The sequence below is a fragment of the Ranitomeya imitator genome, chromosome 1 (assembly GCF_032444005.1).
Source record: "Ranitomeya imitator isolate aRanImi1 chromosome 1, aRanImi1.pri, whole genome shotgun sequence".
In the NCBI taxonomy this organism is placed as follows: domain Eukaryota; kingdom Metazoa; phylum Chordata; class Amphibia; order Anura; family Dendrobatidae; genus Ranitomeya; species Ranitomeya imitator.
In genome coordinates this window covers 760,927,304-760,946,763 of record NC_091282.1, presented here as the reverse complement: position 1 = coordinate 760,946,763, position 19,460 = coordinate 760,927,304, and the positions used below count along the sequence as shown (strand labels likewise).

Below are 19,460 nucleotides of genomic sequence, written 5' to 3'. Positions count from 1 at the left end.
GGCCCCTCTTCTTCAAGCCCGCCAGAATAACTTGTAGAAGAAGGATAGGAGCACACATACTCCAGGCCAACATGACATCTTCAGGGTAGCATAAGGCAGGCGGGTCACCAGGAATCTCATAAAACAAAGTCTCTTGGTGCTCAACAGGGTTAGCTTCCACAATGAGCTGGACCACCTCCTTCAGGTAGACAGGTAACAGGGAATTGAATGCTGCTGTCTTAACATCTTCACCAGCCGGAAACATGGAAACTGGAAGCCTTCTCATAGGATTCAACTTTTGCCCGACAGGTAGCAGAGATGTTCTTAGATACGGAACACAAGAAAAGTCATTAGAGATGAGAGTGGAGAACAACAGCTCCACCAGGTCAAAGAAAAATTGAGGTGAACAAACTTCTGTTTTGAAATCTTCACCAGCCGGCCACAAGGACGCTGAAGGTATCCACATAGGAACCATCTTCTGCCCGTTATCCAGAAGAAATCGTCCAAACGGCGGGGATGTTCCTAGGAATGGATTACAGGAAAAGTCGTGGGAGATGTGTGGAGAGATAGTCACCGCTTCCTCATCTTCAGTGACGTTAGCACACCTTGACTCGACGACTAACTGTTTACTGGTATAGTCATTGGAGATGTGTGGAGACATCGTCACCGTTTCCCCATCTTCGGTGACGTCAGCACATCTTGACTCGACGACTAGCAGACCAGCTGAAGAAGATGACACTGCTGAGTGTCTTTGATGCATGGGAACCAGACACTTCTCAAGACTGGGTAAGTTCAAATGAAGCACTTTAATGGAACTCTTGAACAGAGCGGGTGATAGAGTCCTTGGCTCAGAATGACCCATGGGCATAACAGACAGCATATGGAAAACAAACTTCTTCGTGTATAAGGCTCCAACTTGGAGCTGTAGTTGTCCTTGCAGGACTAGACTGCTCTTTAGCAGGGCTCGGCCATTGTCAGGCAACGCCCACACCGGGTTCTGGAGCTGTAGAACGGAGACCATACACTGACTCCGAATGATAGGCGGCTTAAACACACCAAAGCTCCCAGAAGGCAGAGAAACAGTCATTAACTTTGACGGAGAGGAGGTACTCTCGCCAGGGGTAGCCTCTCCTACTGGCCCAGGGTTTTGGGAGTACAGGCTTCACAGGGCAAAGACCATCTGAATGTTCTTTACAACCACAGGGATACCATATTTCAATCTCAGCACCAGATTCAGGCTGCAGATTTGCCAGACCCCTCTTATTAGACCTCTTGGATCTTGCTCGGGTGGCCGTTTTGGCGGGTTGTGGAACAGATGAGTCTTGGACGGTCATGGACGGAAGTGACGGTTTACCTACAGGTTTCTTTCGTCTGGCCGTCTCTGTGAGCTTGAAGGGGAAGACTTTTCAGGAGATGCAGTACTTGGCTCATCGAAGGCTTTACAGAAGGCCACCAGGAAGGCCGGCAGATTCGTGATGATGGGGTCCCCTGCTTCCCAAAGGGGGTCGCACCACATCAAAGCATCTCCTCTAAGGTAGGCCATTAAGAAACCTACTTTCAACCAGTCAGTGGGGAATTGGGTAGCATGCCACTTGAAATAACGCAAGCACCGCTCCAGGAACACACGACATTGCTTTGGGTCCCCATCGTAGCATGGAGGATCTGCTGGCATGGATTCATCATTAGGAGTGCAGGCTTGAAGTTCATCCAACAGCTCATAGGCGATGACAATTGGGGATGAAGCAGTGAAGGACTGGCTTACAGACTGGGTAAAGATTTTCCTCGGAGGCCAATACTGGCAAGAAGAGAGTTCTTCTTGCTCCGAGAGCGAAGGCACATGGGACTCAGCGGGGACCATGGCCTGTGCAAACTGTCACGCACGCGCCCAGACTGGTTGGCGCGGGCATACGGGGGTGTGGCCCCACTGGACCACAGACCAAACTTCCCTGGAAGGGGCGTAACTAAGTAGCTTCCTAGGTGTTCGCTGGAGCCTCTGATGGTGAGGTCAGACTTGTGCAATAGGAAGCTACCAGGTGCCACTCCAGGGTGATGTCTGGCTGTGGCTGCTGATCCCACTAAGGAATGGAGCGGGCACGGCTGGCACTCTGGCTGACAGGCGGGCACGGCTGGGACACAGGCAGGCAGACGGGTACAACAGAAACACTGACGGGCAGGCGGACACGGCTGGCTCTCTGGTAGGCAGGCGGGTACGGCTGGAACATAGGAAGAACCGGTAGGGACCGGTCTGCAGGCAGGTATGTGAAACAGGTAGGAAACTGTTCAGACAGGAGGACTAAGTAACAAGTAGAGAAAGACCGCAAGAGCGGATGCAGAGCGAAAGCACAAGAGCTAGAACCAAGAACAGAAACGCAGGAGGCTGAGTACGAGTAGAAGGTGGAGCAAAGAGAAGAGAAGGAGAAGGCAGAGCCAAGGACGGAGCCGCAAGAGGCGGAGCCAAGAGCGGAGACGCTGGAGGCAGAGCCAAGAGCGGAGACGCTGGAGGCGGAGCCAAGAGCGGAGACGCTGGAGGCGGAGCCAAGAGCGGAGATGCTGGAAGCGGAGCCAAGAGCGGAGACGCTGGAGGCGGAGCCAAGAGCGGAGACGCTGGAGGCGGAGCCAAGAGCAGAGACGCTGGAGGTGGAGCCAAGAGCGGAGACGCTGGAGGCGGAGCCAAGAGTGGAGATGCTGGAGGCGGAGCCAAGAGCGGAGACAAGAGCGGAGACGCTGGAGGCGGAGCCAAGAGCAGAGATGCTAGAGGCGGAGCCAAGAGCGGAGACGCTGGAGGCGGAGCCAAGAGCGGAGATGCTGGAGGCGGAGCCAAGAGCGGAGACGGAGCCAAGTGCAGAAACACAGGAGGCGGAGCCAGATAGAACCGCAAAGAGCGGAGCCAGATAGAACCGCAAAGAGCAGAGCCACAGAGCAAAGCCAGAGAGTGCGAAGCAAGGTCTGAGTGCAGAGGTGAGAGCAGAGCCACAGACAGTGGCGAACAGAGCAGAAAAGGCAAACCAAGACAGATATAAACAGACAGTGGAATAAGACTAGACTAAGACAGAGTCAGGAACGAGACAAGACAAAGAGACATAGACACAAGCCAGGGTATGATGCCCCTCGGTGGCAGACATAGGCCAGGATACGAAGCTCCGCTGGGTGGCTACACAAGACAGAGACCAGGGTACTAAGCCCCACTGGGTGGCTACACAGGACACAGACCAGGGTACAACGCCCCCCTGGGTGGCAGACAAGAGAGAGTAACCGAGACAGGACCTGGCACTTCAGCAGCTAAGAACTGACTGAGGGAGTAAGTTGCACAGGCCCAGACCACAGGGTGGAGCTGCACTATATACAGGAGGCCTCTTGGTAATTGGTCAGGAACTGATTAGACAGATGCACCTGATTCCTATAAGAACCAGAGAGTTCAGGCGCCGGCCCCCTATACACATAGTCATGAAGCATGCACAGAGCAGAGAGACAGAACATGGAGCTGGCATGAAACAGAAACCACATCATGGCCTGGAGCAGTGGGTAAGATTGTGTTAGAGATGTGAGGCCATGCCGTGATGCCAGCAGAGTTGTTACATCACCACAGTAAAAACACAGCCTAGTCTGACGTCTGAATTCCTGCCGTTCTATTCTAGTCAAAATCCTATCACATTGCATAGGTTCAGGACTTTGGTCAGAGGATACTGCCATATGGTGCAGAGCTTTGCGCTCGCGCAGACGCCGATCAATCTGAATGGCTAGAGACATAGATTCGCTCAAACCGGCAGGCGTAGGAATGCCCACCATAACATCTTTAAGGGTTTCAGAAAGACCTTTTCTGAAAATAGCAGCCAGAGCCTCTTCATTCCATTTAGTGAGCACAGACCATTTTCTAAATTTCTGGCAGTATAACTCTGCCGCTTCCTGACCTTGACACAAGGCCAACAGGGTTTTTTCTGCATGATCCACAGAATTAGGTTCGTCATACAATAATCCGAGCGCTTGAAAAAATGCATCTACATTCAATAATGCCGGATCCCCTTTTTCAAGAGAAACAGCCCAGTCTTGAGGGTCACCACGCAGCAAGGATATGATGATTTTTACTTGCTGAATGGGATCACCAGAAGAACGGGGTTTCAAAGCAAAAAACAATTTGCAGTTATTTTTAAAATTCAAAAACTTGGATCTGTCCCCAAAAAACAAATCAGGAGTAGGAATTCTAGGCTCTAAAGCCGGAGTCTGGACAACATAGTCCTGGATACTCTGTACTCTTGCAGCAAGTTGATCCACACGAGAAAACAAACCCTGAACATCCATGCCAAAGCATATATCCTGAACCACCCAGATATCAAGAGGAAAAAAAAGACAAACCAGAGCACAGAAAAAAGAATGGTTCAGAACTTTCTTTTCCTTCTTTTGAGATGCATTTAATTCATTTTTGGCCACTTGTACTGTTATGATACGGTGGTCTAGGAGCAACATGGAACGAGCTCTGAAGGAAGTGGTAACTGTACTGACCACAGTCCCTAAGCTCAACACAACACTAGAAGTAGCCGTGGAATGCTCCTAACTCTCCCTAGGCATCTTGTCACAGCCTAAGAGCTAACTACCCCTAAAGAAAGAAGCAGGAAAGCTATCTTGCCTCAGAGAAAATCCCCAAAGGATAGATTAGCCCCCCACAAATAATGACTGTGAGTGGAGAGGGAAAAGACATACACAGAATGAAACCAGGATGAGCACAGGAGGCCAGTCTAGCTAAATAGATAGGACATGATGGAATACTGTGCAGTCAGTATAAAACACTACAAAAATCCACGCAGAGTTTACAAAAAATCTCCACACCTGACTAAAGGTGTGGAGGGCAAATCTGCCTCCCAGAGCTTCCAGCAAGACAGAATTAATTCACACTGATAAGCTGGACAAACAAAGAAAGCACAGAATGGATAAGTCCACAATCTATGGACAGAAAAGAGCAAGCAAAAACTTAGCTTAGCTGAACTGGTCAGGATAACAAGGAACTCCAAAGAGATGTGAATCCAACCAGGAACCATTTAACTCCAAGGAGCAGCCATACCACTAGAAACCACAAGAGGGAGCCCAAGAGCAGAACTCACAAAAGTGCCACTTACAACCACCGGAGGGAGCCCAAGAGTGGAATTCACAACAGCTATGGTAGTAGTGGCATGATTATAATAGTCTGGGATATATAAACTTATTTGCACTATTGCAATTATTTATATGGCACTAAGCACTTTTTGTATTACCCATATATGGCAATATATGTATTAAGCACTGCACTTTGGCTAATTTACCCAGGGCATTTACCCTTGCTATAAGGATTAAGATTGGGATTTATTGCGTCTCTTTTCAGACCTAGATGTCGGTTCAATTTGTGACTTAACTAAACTAACTATTATTATATGGACTTTTGAATATATATGCCTTGATATTATCCCATATTATCCTGTATATGGCGGTACTATTTTTTTGCATTTGTATCTCCGTTTTTGTGGAATTTTTAATCTAATTATTTAATAAAGATATTTTTGTTAAACTGTATTTGGGAATCTGGCACTGGCTTCCGTGTTTTGTAGGTGTTTCTATTCTATTCTATTCTGTCAGTGTGATTTTACTGTACACCGCGCTGAATTGCCGGCTTTTCTATAGAACACCGCTGCGTATTTCTCGCAAGTCACATGCATGGTCCGTGTGTAATCGGAAATTTTCTCGCCCCATAGACTTTCATTGGCGTATTTTTTGTGCAATACGCTGACAAACGCTGCATGCTGCGATTTTCTACGCCCGTAACATACCGTATATTACGGATGTGTAATATACGGCAGATAGGAGCTGCCTCATAGAGAACCATTGGGCCGTGTGCAATGCGTATTTTCTGGACGTATTTTTTGCACTCATACGTCCGTGAAACTCGCTAGTGTGACGCCGACCTAATTCTCTGCTCAGCTTCAAAGTAGAAGTCCTGACTTTAACCCCTTAAAGCCCAAGGGTGGTTTGCACGTTAATGACCGGGCCAATTTTTACAATTCTGACCACTGTCCCTTTATGAAGTTATAACTCTGGAACGCTTCAACAGATCTTGGCAATTCTGAGATTGTTTTCTCGTGACATATTGTACTTCATGATAGTGCTAAATTTCTTTGATATAACTTGCGTTTATTTGTGTAAAAAACGGAAATTTGGCAAAAATTGGAAATTTTGGGAATTTTGAGTTTTTCAGCCCTTAAAACAGAGAAATATGTCACATAATATAGTTAGTAAATAACATCTCCCACAAGTCTACTTTACATCAGAACAATTTTGGAAACAATTTTAGGGAGTTATAAGGGTTAAAAGTTGACCAGGGATTTCTAATTTTTACAACAAAATTTACAAAACCAATTTTTTTAGGGACCACCTCACATTTGAAGTCACATTTAGTGGTCTATATGGCAGAAAATACATAAAAGTGACCCCATTCTAAAAACTGCACCCCTCAAGTTGATCAAAACCACATTCAAGAAGTTTATTAACCCTTCAGATGCTTCACAGGAGCAATGTGGAGAAAAAAATGAAAAATTAACTTTTTAGTCACGAAAATGATTTTTTAGCAACAATTATTTTATTTTCCCAAGGGTAAAAGGAGAAATTGTCCGCGAAAGTTGTTGTCCAATTTGTCCTGAGTACGCTGGTACCCCATATGTGGGAAACAACTGGGCACACGTTGGTGCTCGAAAGGGAAGTACTGATGTTTTGGGATGCAGACTTTGATGGAATCGTGTGCGGGCATCATGTTCCGTTTGCAGAGCCCTTGATGTGCCTAAACAGGAACAAAAAACCACAAGTGACATCATTTTGGAAAGTAGACCCTCAAAGAATTTACCTAGATGTGCCTTCTTTGGAAATAATCTGTTTCCTGTAAAGTAAATTAGTAGTACATGGAGGTGTGGTAGAATTTAAAGCAATCCTTCATACACAGGCCAGGTTTGTCGGGGCAGGTGTCGCATTGATAGATAGTGTCCTTGTGTATTCCTCTTTTGTAGCACACTCGGCACCTTTTTTGTGGCTTACCTTTTCTTCCAGTTGGCGAGAACACCCCAGGAAAATGCTGACCTGGTATGAGTCGAGCACCTTCAGTTCCAGAAGTACTGGGGCCCTCTCCTTCCCTCGTGCCAAACATCAGGGCCTTAACCACTACCTCCTGGAAATGAAGGTACAACGTGTCAGTGTTGCGTGCATATTGTGACAGCAGGAAAGCATTGAGCATTCCCATTTGTACAATGGGCATGGACAGCTTTTTGTACCACGCCCTGGCCTTTCTCAAAGCAATGTACGGTTGGAGGAGTTAATCGGAGAGATCAACGCCCCTCATGTTTTTGTTGTACCCCAGTACACAGTCCGGTTTGCAGACCTGTGTAGAGGTACCCCTTACAGTGCTGAGGGCGCTGCCATCACCGTGTATGGTGGTCAATAGAAGGACATCACTTTTGTCCTTGTACTTGACCACCAGCCGGTGGTCGCTACATTAGGCTTAGATCTCACCTTTTCTGAGAATCTGCCCAAGTAGCGTCTTCGGGAGGCCTCTCTGATTTTTGCGGACAGTACCGCAGGCTGCGGTACCTCGCGCAGAGAGAGATTTGTAGAGTGGGATGCTGGTGTAAAAGTTATCTGTATAGAGGTGGTAACCTTTATCCAGCAGTTGGTGCACCAAATCCCACATGATTTTCCCACTCACTCCCAGGATAGAAGGACACTCTGGCAGTTCAAATCCTGCTGTCCTTCCCTTCGTACACTCTAAAGCTGTAGGTGTACCCTGAGGTACTCTCGCACAGCTTGTAGAGTTTGATTCCGTGCCTGGCCCTCTTGCTGGGCAGGTACTGACGGCATCGAGCCGTCCCTTAAAATGAATTAAGGACTCATCCACGCAGATGTTCCTTTGAGGCACGTACACTTCAGCAAACTTTTGTTGAAGTGATTGATGACTGGCCGAACTTTGAACAGACGGTCAAAGTTGGGGTCATCTCGTGTGGGACACTGTGCATTATCGTTATAATGCAGGAACTTATGGATGGCCTCAAAACGCGCCCGGGTCATGACCATTCGGAACACTGGAGTGTGATATAAAATATCAACACTTCAATATTGCCGAAGTTCAGGCTTACTTATGTTCAGGCTTATGCTGATATGTTAGAGGAAGGCCGCAGACTCGCCAATAGAATCGCAGAAAGACTGCAGCCTTTCTGTGATTCGATTGGCCAGTCCGCTGCCTTCCTCTATAATATCAGCATTCCTACCTCTTTTCTCCTACACTGATGCAAATATTTTTCATTGGGGTTTGTTTACCATACCTATTCCTTGCTATCACTAGCACACTGATGAAGGTCCTTGCAGACCGAAACGTTTGTGACTACTGTATGTATTACATTAAATACCCCTTTTGCATCACATTTCTTGGAGTGTGCTAAGTTTTACATCTTTTCAAACAGAGGCTGGACAGACATCTGTCTGGGATGATTACTGACTCCTGCACTGAGCAGGGGGTTGGACCAGATGACCCAGGAGGTCCCTTCCAACTCTACCATTCTATGATTCTATGATTCATTAACATGTCTCCTCTCCTCTGTGGATTGTCCACAACTGTAGATCTACAGCTATTCTGGTGTAGATAATTCTACACCAAAATCTCTATTTAGCTCTATGGATTTAGGTACAGGTTTTAGTGCAGGATTTTAGCCCCTTGTCTGAAGGGCTGGAATCTTCTTTGTATAATGGCAGCATACATTCACATGCAGGGACAAAAGTAGCTTTGCCCTGGCCCCATAGCAAAGTTTTGAAGGGGCTTTGGCCCCCCCTTCCTCCGCGATGCCCTGCCTCTTTAGCCACGCACCTTGCCACCAGCCTGAAATGAAGTTCCAATGCTGAATTAGTGCTGGGAAGAGGGTACACCATGCTCCGGTAGGTGCCTGTCACCTACCGGAGCATGGCAGGGGGTTAAGTAATATTCACCACCTGCTGCCACACGCTGTGTTCCTCTGCTTTGATACAGGACTTGGAATGATGTATGCAATCATGTGATCTCTCACGTCTCAGGATCTGCATCAAAGCAGAGTGAGGAAAGCAGTGCAGCAGCAGGCGGTGAGTATTAATTTATCCTTGCCATATTCCAGTAGGTGACAGGCACCTACTGTACCAGACCTTGGTAGATCCAGGGAACCCGCTGTTCATGGGTGCATTGCACCCCTTGGCGGCAGGCCCCCTGATGGCCTTGGGGCAGTGGCGTCCCCTGCCTAGTAACATAGTAACAGTAACATAGTAAGGCCGAAAAAAGACATTTGTCCATCCAGTTCAGCCTATATTCCATCATAATAAATCCCCAGATCTAGGTCCTTCTACAGAATCTAATAATTGTATGATACAATATCGTTCTGCTCCAGGAAGACATCCAGGCCTCTCTTGAACCCCTCGACTGAGTTCGCCATCACCACCTCCTCAGGCAAGCAATTCCAGATTCTCACTGCCCTAACAGTAAAGAATCCTCTTCTATGTTGGTGGAAAAACCTTCTCTCCTCCAGACGCAAAGAATGCCCCCTTGTGCCCGTCACCTTCCTTGGTATAAACAGATCCTCAGCAAGATATTTGTATTGTCCCCTTATATACTTATACATGGTTATTAGATCGCCCCTCAGTCATCTTTTTTCTAGACTAAATAATCCTAATTTCGCTAATCTATCTGGGTATTGTAGTTCTCCCATCCCCTTTATTAATTTTGTTGCCCTCCTTTGTACTCTCTCTAGTTCCATTATATCCTTCCTGAGCACCGGTGCCCAAAACTGGACACAGTACTCCATGTGCGGTCTAACTAGGGATTTGTACAGAGGCAGTATAATGCTCTCATCATGTGTATCCAGACCTCTTTTAATGCACCCCATGATCCTGTTTTCCTTGGCAGCTGCTGCCTGGCACTGGCTGCTCCAGGTAAGTTTATCATTAACTAGGATCCCCAAGTCCTTCTCCCTTTCAGATTTACCCAGTGGTTTCCCGTTCAGTGTGTAGTGGTGATATTGATTCCTTCTTCCCATGTGTATAACCTTACATTTATCATTGTTAAACCTCATCTGCCACCTTTCAGCCCAAGTTTCCAACTTATCCAGATCCATCTGTAGCAGAATACTATCTTCTCTTGTATTAACTGCTTTACATAATTTTGTATCATCTGCAAATATCGATATTTTACTGTGTAAACCTTCTACCAGATCATTAATGAATATGTTGAAGAGAACAGGTCCCAATACCGACCCCTGCGGTACCCCACTGGTCACAGCGACCCAGTTAGAGACTATACCATTTATAACCACCCTCTGCTTTCTATCACTAAGCCAGTTACTAATCCATTTACACACATTTTCCCCCAGACCAAGCATTCTCATTTTGTGTACCAACCTCTTGTGCGGCACGGTATCAAACGCTTTGGAAAAATCAAGATATACCACGTCCAATGACTCACCGTGGTCCAGCCTATAGCTTACCTCTTCATAAAAACTGATTAGATTGGTTTGACAGGAGCGATTTCTCATAAACCCATGCTGATATGGAGTTAAACAGTTATTCTCATTGAGATAATCCAGAATAACATCCGTCAGAAACCCTTCAAATATTTTACCAACAATAGAGGTTAGACTTACTGGCCTATAATTTCCAGGTTCACTTTTAGAGCCCTTTTTGAATATTGGCACCACATTTGCTATGCGCCAGTCCTGCGGAACAGACCCCGTCGCTATAGAGTCCCTAAGAATAAGAAATAATGGTTTATCTATTACATTACTTAGTTCTCTTAGTACTCGTGGGTGTATGCCATCCGGACCCGGAGATTTATCTATTTTAATCTTATTTAGCCGGTTTCGCACCTCTTCTTGGGTTAGATTGGTGACCCTTAATATAGGGTTTTCATTGTTTCTTGGGATTTCACTTAGCATTTCATTTTCCACCGTGAATACCGTGGAGAAGAAGGTGTTTAATATGTTAGCTTTTTCCTCGTCATCTACAACCATTCTTTCCTCACAATTTTTTAAGGGGCCTACATTTTCAGTTTTTATTCTTTTACTATTGATATAGTTGAAGAACAGTTTGGGATTAGTTTTACTCTCCTTAGCAATGTGCTTCTCTGTTTCCTTTTTGGCAGCTTTAATTAGTTTTTTAGATAAAGTATTTTTCTCCCTATAGTTTTTTTAGAGCTTCAATGGTGCCATCCTGCTTTAGTAGTGAAAATGCTTTCTTTTTACTGTTAATTGCCTGTCTTACTTCTTTGTTTAGCAACATTGGGTTTTTCCTATTTCTAGTCCTTTTATTCCCACAAGGTATAAACCGCTTACAGTGCCTATTTAGGATATCCTTAAACATTTTCCATTTATTATCTGTATTCTGTATTTTGTATGCCTACATGATAGGTACGCCACTGCTGCACTGCATGTCATTTTTTTAACTGTGCATTTTTCCATCAGCATGTGGATGGGATTTAGACATTTACGCTGCATATGACCCAAACCTGATGAACCATTCAGTTACTATGCTTTTTTTTCACAAATACTTCTTACCTTCCAGTCAAGACCAAGGCAGCAACTATATGGTTACTACACTTGATCTCAGCCAAAAGGCTGAGAAGCGACGCTAGAAATGCTTTGCCACTTCAGCTGCACCAAGGCCTACAACTGACACTCATTGTGGAGACAGAGCACAAGATTGCCATGGGGAAGACATTTCTAGAAACTCTGGATGCATTCACAATGACAGCTCTGCTGTGTGTGTGTTCAAGCTGTGCACAACGCGTTTTGATTCTGCATATCTCCACCTATTTTAACACAACCTCCATCCCCCTTTTGTTCTAAAGTGTGCAAGTGAGTGCTAGAAAGAGAGGGAAATTCAAAAATTAGACAGGCGAGCAGTTGTCTTCCCAGCTCTCCTGAAGCTGGGCGCTGACCCCCCTCCCTACCATGTGGTCTGCTGCTGCTCCGGCAGCAGACTAAAGACGGCGCCATTTTACACTGCCTTACATAGGCCAAGAGCCCATTGTGACACGTGAGAGTTCCGGAGTCAATGGATAAAGGCCCCATTGTGACAGCACGTGAAGGTTCCATCCACAGATTCTATCTACTGCAGGCAGCGCACCTGATTGGTCAAAAGCATTAGAATACTCAAACAGGTGTAGATGGACAAGACAAGCATATTCAACCTCAGCACTGGCACAATTTTTCCTTTTTTTTTTAAATACATATAATACAACGCATTTAAAAGTCAGTGGTCCACAAGAGGGAGACAATGTTTTGAAAAAGAATTCATGTGGTCACAAATGTGGTATGTATGGTAGAACAGAACAACTCATTGAATACTTCCATTTAAACACCAAGTCCTGACAGCACGGGACCTAATTTTGTAGATGGCACAGTATATCTGCAACACTGTCACACAGGCCTACATCCTAACACACCTGTTGCAACCAGTAAAGACAAATTGATTGACTGATTGATTGATTGCATATTGAATGCAATACAATGCTTGACATACATAGGTGAAAGCAAGGCCAGGCAAGGCACACAAAATGTTGCAAATGGTCAAGTGAAATCAAGCAAAATGCTACATTTGGCATCTGAAATGTGCTTCGCTGACACTGAAAAGTATTCACATAAAGGGGTAAAAGACAACTTGCGCTGATTTCAATTCAATCTGTTTTTGGAAACCGGATCAGAGAAGGAGTGCACTGTTCCCGGAGATACTGCAATAACGGGTCAATGCGTGGAGTGGACAAAGCAAGCTCCATTTCCAGCTTCCTGTTACAAAAATCCATTTAATATATGGTCCCCAAATAGGGGATGTATCAGATATTAAACTGATAAGAACAGATCACTTATCAAATAAGCTTTATTAAAATCAGACATACATTATTAATTTCAAACAAATCAAAGACTTGAATAAAATATGACATAAAAACAAATACAAATCTGATTTTAAGACAAAGTAAAAATATAGAAACGGTACAATACATATGCATATAAAACTGTGTTCTTTTATCTTGCTGAGACCCATTTACAATTCTTCAGATTTTAAAACCATTGTTGTTAAAAATAATCCAAGTACAATAAAATTCACACTTGAATAAAACAGGGCTTAAAACAAAATCTGATTAAAAGTACAATTAAGAACACAAATAAAAACAACTAATATGCATATAATTTGCATATGTAAATACATGTTCCATATTTGTAAACACCATAACTGTTTTGCTTCTTTAACTCCCATTTTTTTACAATCTCGCAGGTAGTATGTATACATCTCACATAGTGCCAATCCAATGCAGTCATTTACAGAAATAAATTCACGCTTAAACAGAAGTATATTTCTCACTTTCCACATAGATTCTTTAAAACAATTGATCACTAGCCATGCCACTCATGCTTGTTTCATAGTAGGGCAGTTAATAATACCATAAATGATTGTGTCACAGGTTAGGGATTGTATCCCACATATCCACTTTAATAGGGTACCCACTGTTTGCCAGAGCTCCTGAGCATAGGAGCAATCCCCAAATAAGTGAAAGACTGACTCGTCTGGCGCACACCTGTCTCTAGGGCATCTGGCACTGGCAACCAAACCTCTATGGTGCTGTAAGGCCCTTGTTGGGAGGCATTGATGAACTAACCGGCCAAGCCAGATCCTTTTGGGAATTACTAAGGGCTGGACAGGCAACATTATTCCATACTAGCCTGCTTTTGGAAATGGAAAAATTGGACACGTCCTGCATCACTTCATGACCCTTACAAATAATTGTCAGTTTCCGCTGGTCAAGAAGAAACTGACGGTCAACATGAGCTAAATCATACTCGGAAATGGTGTTTTCCAGGACACTGTATTGTTCGGGAGGTGATAAAAGAAAAGGAGAGTTAGCATTCATGCTGAAGTCTAGCTTCCTGAAAGTGAATCCTGTTGCGTACCTCAGGAAACACGAGAAAGCCCCAACATTGTACAAATTTTTATAACAAAATACAAAAAAACTTTATAAAAATGAACAGTTTTAGGTTGGGAAACGCCTTACCACCATTCTTTTTAGTTTTACAAACCACTTCCCTCCTTAATTTCTCCATTCTGGAACCCCAAAGAAAGTAAAACATAGGTTTCATGAGCTTTTTTAGGTAAAGGGAGTTTGGGGGGAAGACCATGGCGGCATACAAAATGATGGGAAGCAATACCATCTTGATCACTAGGATCTTACCCTCCATTGATAATTTGCGGATTTGCCACAGGGAAATTTTTGGGTGCAATTTATTGAGTACCGGGTCCCAGTTTTCCTTACCATCATTTGCCTGATTGAACAAGATGCCCAGAATCTTGATTCCAACTATTTGTGTTGGGACCCGGGGGAGTTCTGATTCCCATTGGCCCATCACAAAACAGTCACATTTATTAATATTTAGCTTAAAACCAGAACCCACATTAAAAATTTCCGTGATTAAAATTGCTCTATTAATGGATGCTGAGCTCGTGCCATACACTGATATATCATCCATATAGCCAAGAGCCTTGACTTGCTGCCCACCCCCACCTGAAATAAAGATCCCTCTGATCACTTTGTCCTGACGCAGCAGGCACAACAGTGGCTCAATGGAACAGATGAATAAAAGTGGGGACATGGGACAGCCTTGTTTTACTCCGGAATGGAGCACCACCTCTTTAGTTAAAAAAACAATAATTAAAACCTGTGCAAATGACTGTTTGTATAAAAGCGATATTTTCTGCATAAAAGACATAGGGGACCCCATCATTTCTAAAACTTTAAAAAGATAAAAGTGGGAGACCCTATCAAAGGCCTTCATAAAATCCAAAGATAAAATAGCTAATGGTTGTTTTCTGTCCTTCTGATACCAGATCAGATCCCAAATTAAATTAAGGTGCTCCCAGATTGATCTCCCGGGGACCCCACATACCTGATCAGGGTGAATCACATTTTTAATAACAACCTTTAGATGACCAGCAATAATTTTTACAAGGATTTTATAATCTGTATTCAATAATGAAATGGGCCTCCAATTCTCTAGTTTAGTTCTATCGCCTTTTTTAAAAATGAGGGTGATCATGCTTTTACGCCATGAGTACAGTAAAGAGTCGACCATAAAGGCTTCACTAACCACTTGTAAAAAATCAGTTTTAATAGTATCCCAAAAACAAATATAAAATTCAATAGGGAGGCCGTCTGATCCAGGAGCCTTGCCCTTAGCAAAACTCTTTAGGGCCTCTTCAACTTCAGATGTTAAAACATTGTTTTCTAAAAACTCCTGGTCCTCCTTATTTAAAAACTGGGATAAAACTTTAAGATTTCCTAAAAACACGGTTTCATCAATATTTTTAATGCTATAAAGTTCATTATAAAAATTAAAAGTTTTCTCTAAAATGCCCCCAGTAGAAGTCTCTCCTTCCAATTCCACAATCATTTGTTTTTTATCATTCACTTTTTTAAAGAAAAACCTTGAACATGACTCACCCTCTTCCAAGTATTTTACATGGGCATTAAATATTACCTCTTTACCTTTTTGGTCCAGGAATTTGTGGATTTCAGTTTGAAATCATCCACACCAGGCACTCCCCACTCCTTAAGCCTATAGAGAGTTTGCAACCTGACATTAAAATCTCTAAAACATTTCCTTTTTTCACGTGTCTTTCTTTTGCCAACTTTGATAAAAAACTCTTTAATGCGGGTTTTAACACACTCCCACCACCCCAGCATACTCTGTTTTGGGTGTTTCCGCCCCCTCCAGGATTTATATTTGGCTATAAAGTCTGCCCTTACCAACTCGTCTTCTAAAAGGAGTGTATTTAGTTTCCACATACCTTTACCTACTTTTGCACCCCCAGGAACCTGCAGGTTGGTATGTAGCAATACATGGTCAGAAAAGATGTTTTCCATCAGCCCTGCGTTACTGGATTTAAAAACATCATTAGAACAAAAAATAAAATCAATGCGAGAAGACAGCCCTCTACCCTTCCACGTATATCCTGGGTCAGAAGGGTGGGACTTCCTTCATGCATCTAATAATTTAAGATCTGTCACTAGGTGTTTTAACAGACTAGATGTTTTGTCTGTTCTTCCAGCACCATCACCACCACTCCGCCCCTCTCCCAACATGACACAATTAAAATCCCCTTCCACTATTATTGGAGATGGGCCTGTTAAAAACAAAGATATGTCATTAAAAAGGGAGGCACGTTCATTTTTCTTGGGGGATGCATAAATATTCATAAAACGACAGGTAAAACCATTTAAAACAATGTGGGTTAATAAGGCACGGCCTGGAATAATTTCAGTGACAGATAAAATATTTACATTTTGACCTTTGAATAAAATCCCAACCCCAGCAGCTTTATTTTCATTTGACCCTGACCAGACAGAGGGTCCTGCTGTCCAGTCTTTAATTAGGTTGGGATATGAAAGTCCATGATCAATACCACACTCCTGCAGGAAAAGGACCTCAAAGCTCAAAGTCATTAGCCATGTAAACAAAGCAGCCCTCCTAGTGGGGCTCTTTAAGCTTCTCACATTCAGTGAGGCAATGTGGATGTCTGCCATGTTAAGTCTTTTTTAATAATTCTTGGCACTCAGCATCAGACTCAATAATCTGTAATACGGCAGGTGATAAAGAAGACACAGTCAGTAAACTGGCAGTATTCTCGGAGTCCGTGTATTCCTCTATTACGTCAGTCCTTTCTGGGCTGAGGAGAGGTGGAGCAACAGCCAGAAAGAATTTACGGGATGACTCAGGTGGGCACTCCTCCTCCCGAGTCTCCTCACGGCTTCTCTTACCACAGACACTGAGATCCATCTGGTCCGCAGGGTCCTCTCCAGGCTCTGCAGCTGGTGGAATGTCCATAACCCTGTTAGGGCCTCCAACAGATGTATCCCCAAGAACAGGGTGACCAGCAGATCCGGCACCAGAATCACCAGTTGACTCATGGCCTTCATCCTTCGGACAAACATCAGGACATCCTTCTGGATTGGCATCTGGTTAGGCCTCCGGACAGGTTTCAGGGCAGACATCCGATCCACCGTCAGCATGGTCATCAGCAGAGACCTTTGGATGGACATCAGGAATGGCACCAACCACTCTGGATACATGCCTCTTTTTTTGATCTTTCTCAGATCTCCTCTGAGGAAGTGCCCCCTCCCCGCAGGCGGAACCTGGACACCTGCAGGAGTAGGCACGTGTACCTCTGCGGCTGTGGGAGCTGACTCATTAGACTTGGGTACCGTCCGAGCTTCAATTGAGTCAGACCGCATTAAACCTGCAGTGATGTCCGCAAAGCTCACACCGGTGACTACTGAGCTTGCCCTGCTTGCGTCAGCAGGGACTCCTGCGGAACTAGCCGCAGATGCCCCGCAGCCACCACGAGACCTTGTCCGCATTGAACAACTGCTGAACAGGTGATCAGCCTGTCCGCAACTACTGCAGGTCTTTTAGTTTTTGCAGTCCTTTGAGGCATGACCCCATTTACCACAGTTGTGGCACTGACTCATCCGCTCATTTTTACAGTCACTTTGCATGTGACCAAGGTCGCCACACTTTCTGCATCTGAGCGGCTGTCCATTGTAGAACAGATAGCCGTGGTCTCTCCCCAGCATCACTGTGGGGGGGGGGAGGGGGTGTGCATAAGGCCTTCTACACCCCCAGGGTCAGCTCTAAAGTGTACCATAAAGCGCCGCTTCCCATTCCAGAAACCGCTTCTCCCTTTGACGTTCCCCGTGAACCTTACAGATGTGCAGTATCTGTTCAGGTACAGCTCAATATCCTCTTGGGGCACATGAGGATTGAACATATGCACTACGAGGGGTACGTCAAGTTCGCCATACAGAGCAGTGAAGACCACTCCATCCAATAGCTTGCTGAAACGCTCGCCCTTGACTCGCTCGTAAAAGTTTTGGCAGGCAATCTTGGTTGCCAGCGTTAGGACATACGAGTTCTGCCCCTTCTCCTGCAGGCAGTATACTTCACTCTCCTTAACGCCCAATAGATTCCTTAGAATCTGTACGTAAAACTCCCGGGGCTTATGGTAACCGACATGGTTTTCCGGAACATCGATCTTAATTGAGTTCCTGATCTGGCCATTGCCAGATGAGAATTGCCATTTGCATGGCATCGCAGCAGTTTGGCTAAGGCTTACTGTCAACACGGGCTCGGCCTTTCGCCGGGGGATCGCAACTCGTTGCCTGGGGACTAATCCAGCTCCCTAATAGCAGCAGGGAAGTGAAGTCCCACCATAAGTGAGACAATCCCCCCAGGCCAAGGAGCTGGGTACCCCAGGCACCTTGCAGTCAAGACCAAGGCAGCAACTATATGGTCACTACACTTGATCTCAGCCAAAAGGCCGAGAAGTGATGCTAGAAATGCTTTGCCACTTCGGCAGCACCAAGGCCTACAACTGACACCCATTGTGGAGACAGAGCACACAATTGCCATGGGGAAGACATTTCTAGAAACTCTGGATGCATTCGCAATGACAGTTCTGCTGTGTGTGTGTGTTCAAGCTGTGCACAACGCGTTTTGAATCTGCATATCTCCACCTATTTTAACACACCCTTCATCCCCCTTTTGTTCTAAAGTGTGCAAGTGACTGCTAGAAAGAGAGGGAAATTCAAAAATCAGACAGGCGAGCAGTTGTCTTCCCGGCTCTCCTGAAGCTGGGCACAGACCCCCCTCGACCATGTGGTCTGCTGCTGCTCCAGCAGCAGACTGAAGACGGCGCCATTTTACACTGCCTTACATAGGCCAAGAGCCCATTGTGACACGTGAGAGTTCCGGAGTCAATTGATAAAGGCCCCATTGTGACAGCACGTGAAGGTTCCGTCCACAGATTCTATCTACTGCAGGCAGCGCACCTGATTGGTCAAAAGCATTAGAATACTCAAACAGGTGTAGATGGACAAGACAAGCATATTCAACCTCAGCACTGGCACCATTTTTCCTTTTTTTTTTAAAAATACATATAATACAACGCATTTAAAAGTCAGTGGTCCACAAGAGGGAGACAATGTTTTACAAAAGAATTCATGTGGTCACAAATGTGGTATGTATGGTAGAAAAGAACAACTCATTGGATACTGCCACTTAAACACCAAGTCCTGACAGCACGGGGCCTAATTTTGTAGATGGCACAGTATATCTGCAACACTGTCACAAAGGCCTAACACAGGCCTACATCCTAACACACCTGTTGCAACCAGTAAAGACAAATTGATTGACTGATTGATTGATTGCATATTGAATGCAATACAATGCTTGACATACATAGGTGAAAGCAAGGCCAGGCAAGGCACACAAAATGTTGCAAATGGTCAAGTGAAATCAAGCAAAATGTTACATTTGTCATCTGAAATGTGCTTCGCTGACACTGAAAAGTATTCACATAAAGGGGTAAAAGACAACTTGCGCTGATTTCAATTCAATCTGTTTTTGGAAACCGGATCAGAG

At 44.8% G+C, this 19,460-nt stretch overlaps 1 pseudogene; it reads right to left on the bottom strand.

The window, feature by feature from the left end:
• Positions 1–12,696: 12,696 nt before the first annotated feature.
• LOC138660442 (U2 spliceosomal RNA) lies at positions 12,697–12,869 on the bottom strand (annotated as a pseudogene).
• Between the last annotated feature and the right edge of the window lie 6,591 nt (positions 12,870–19,460).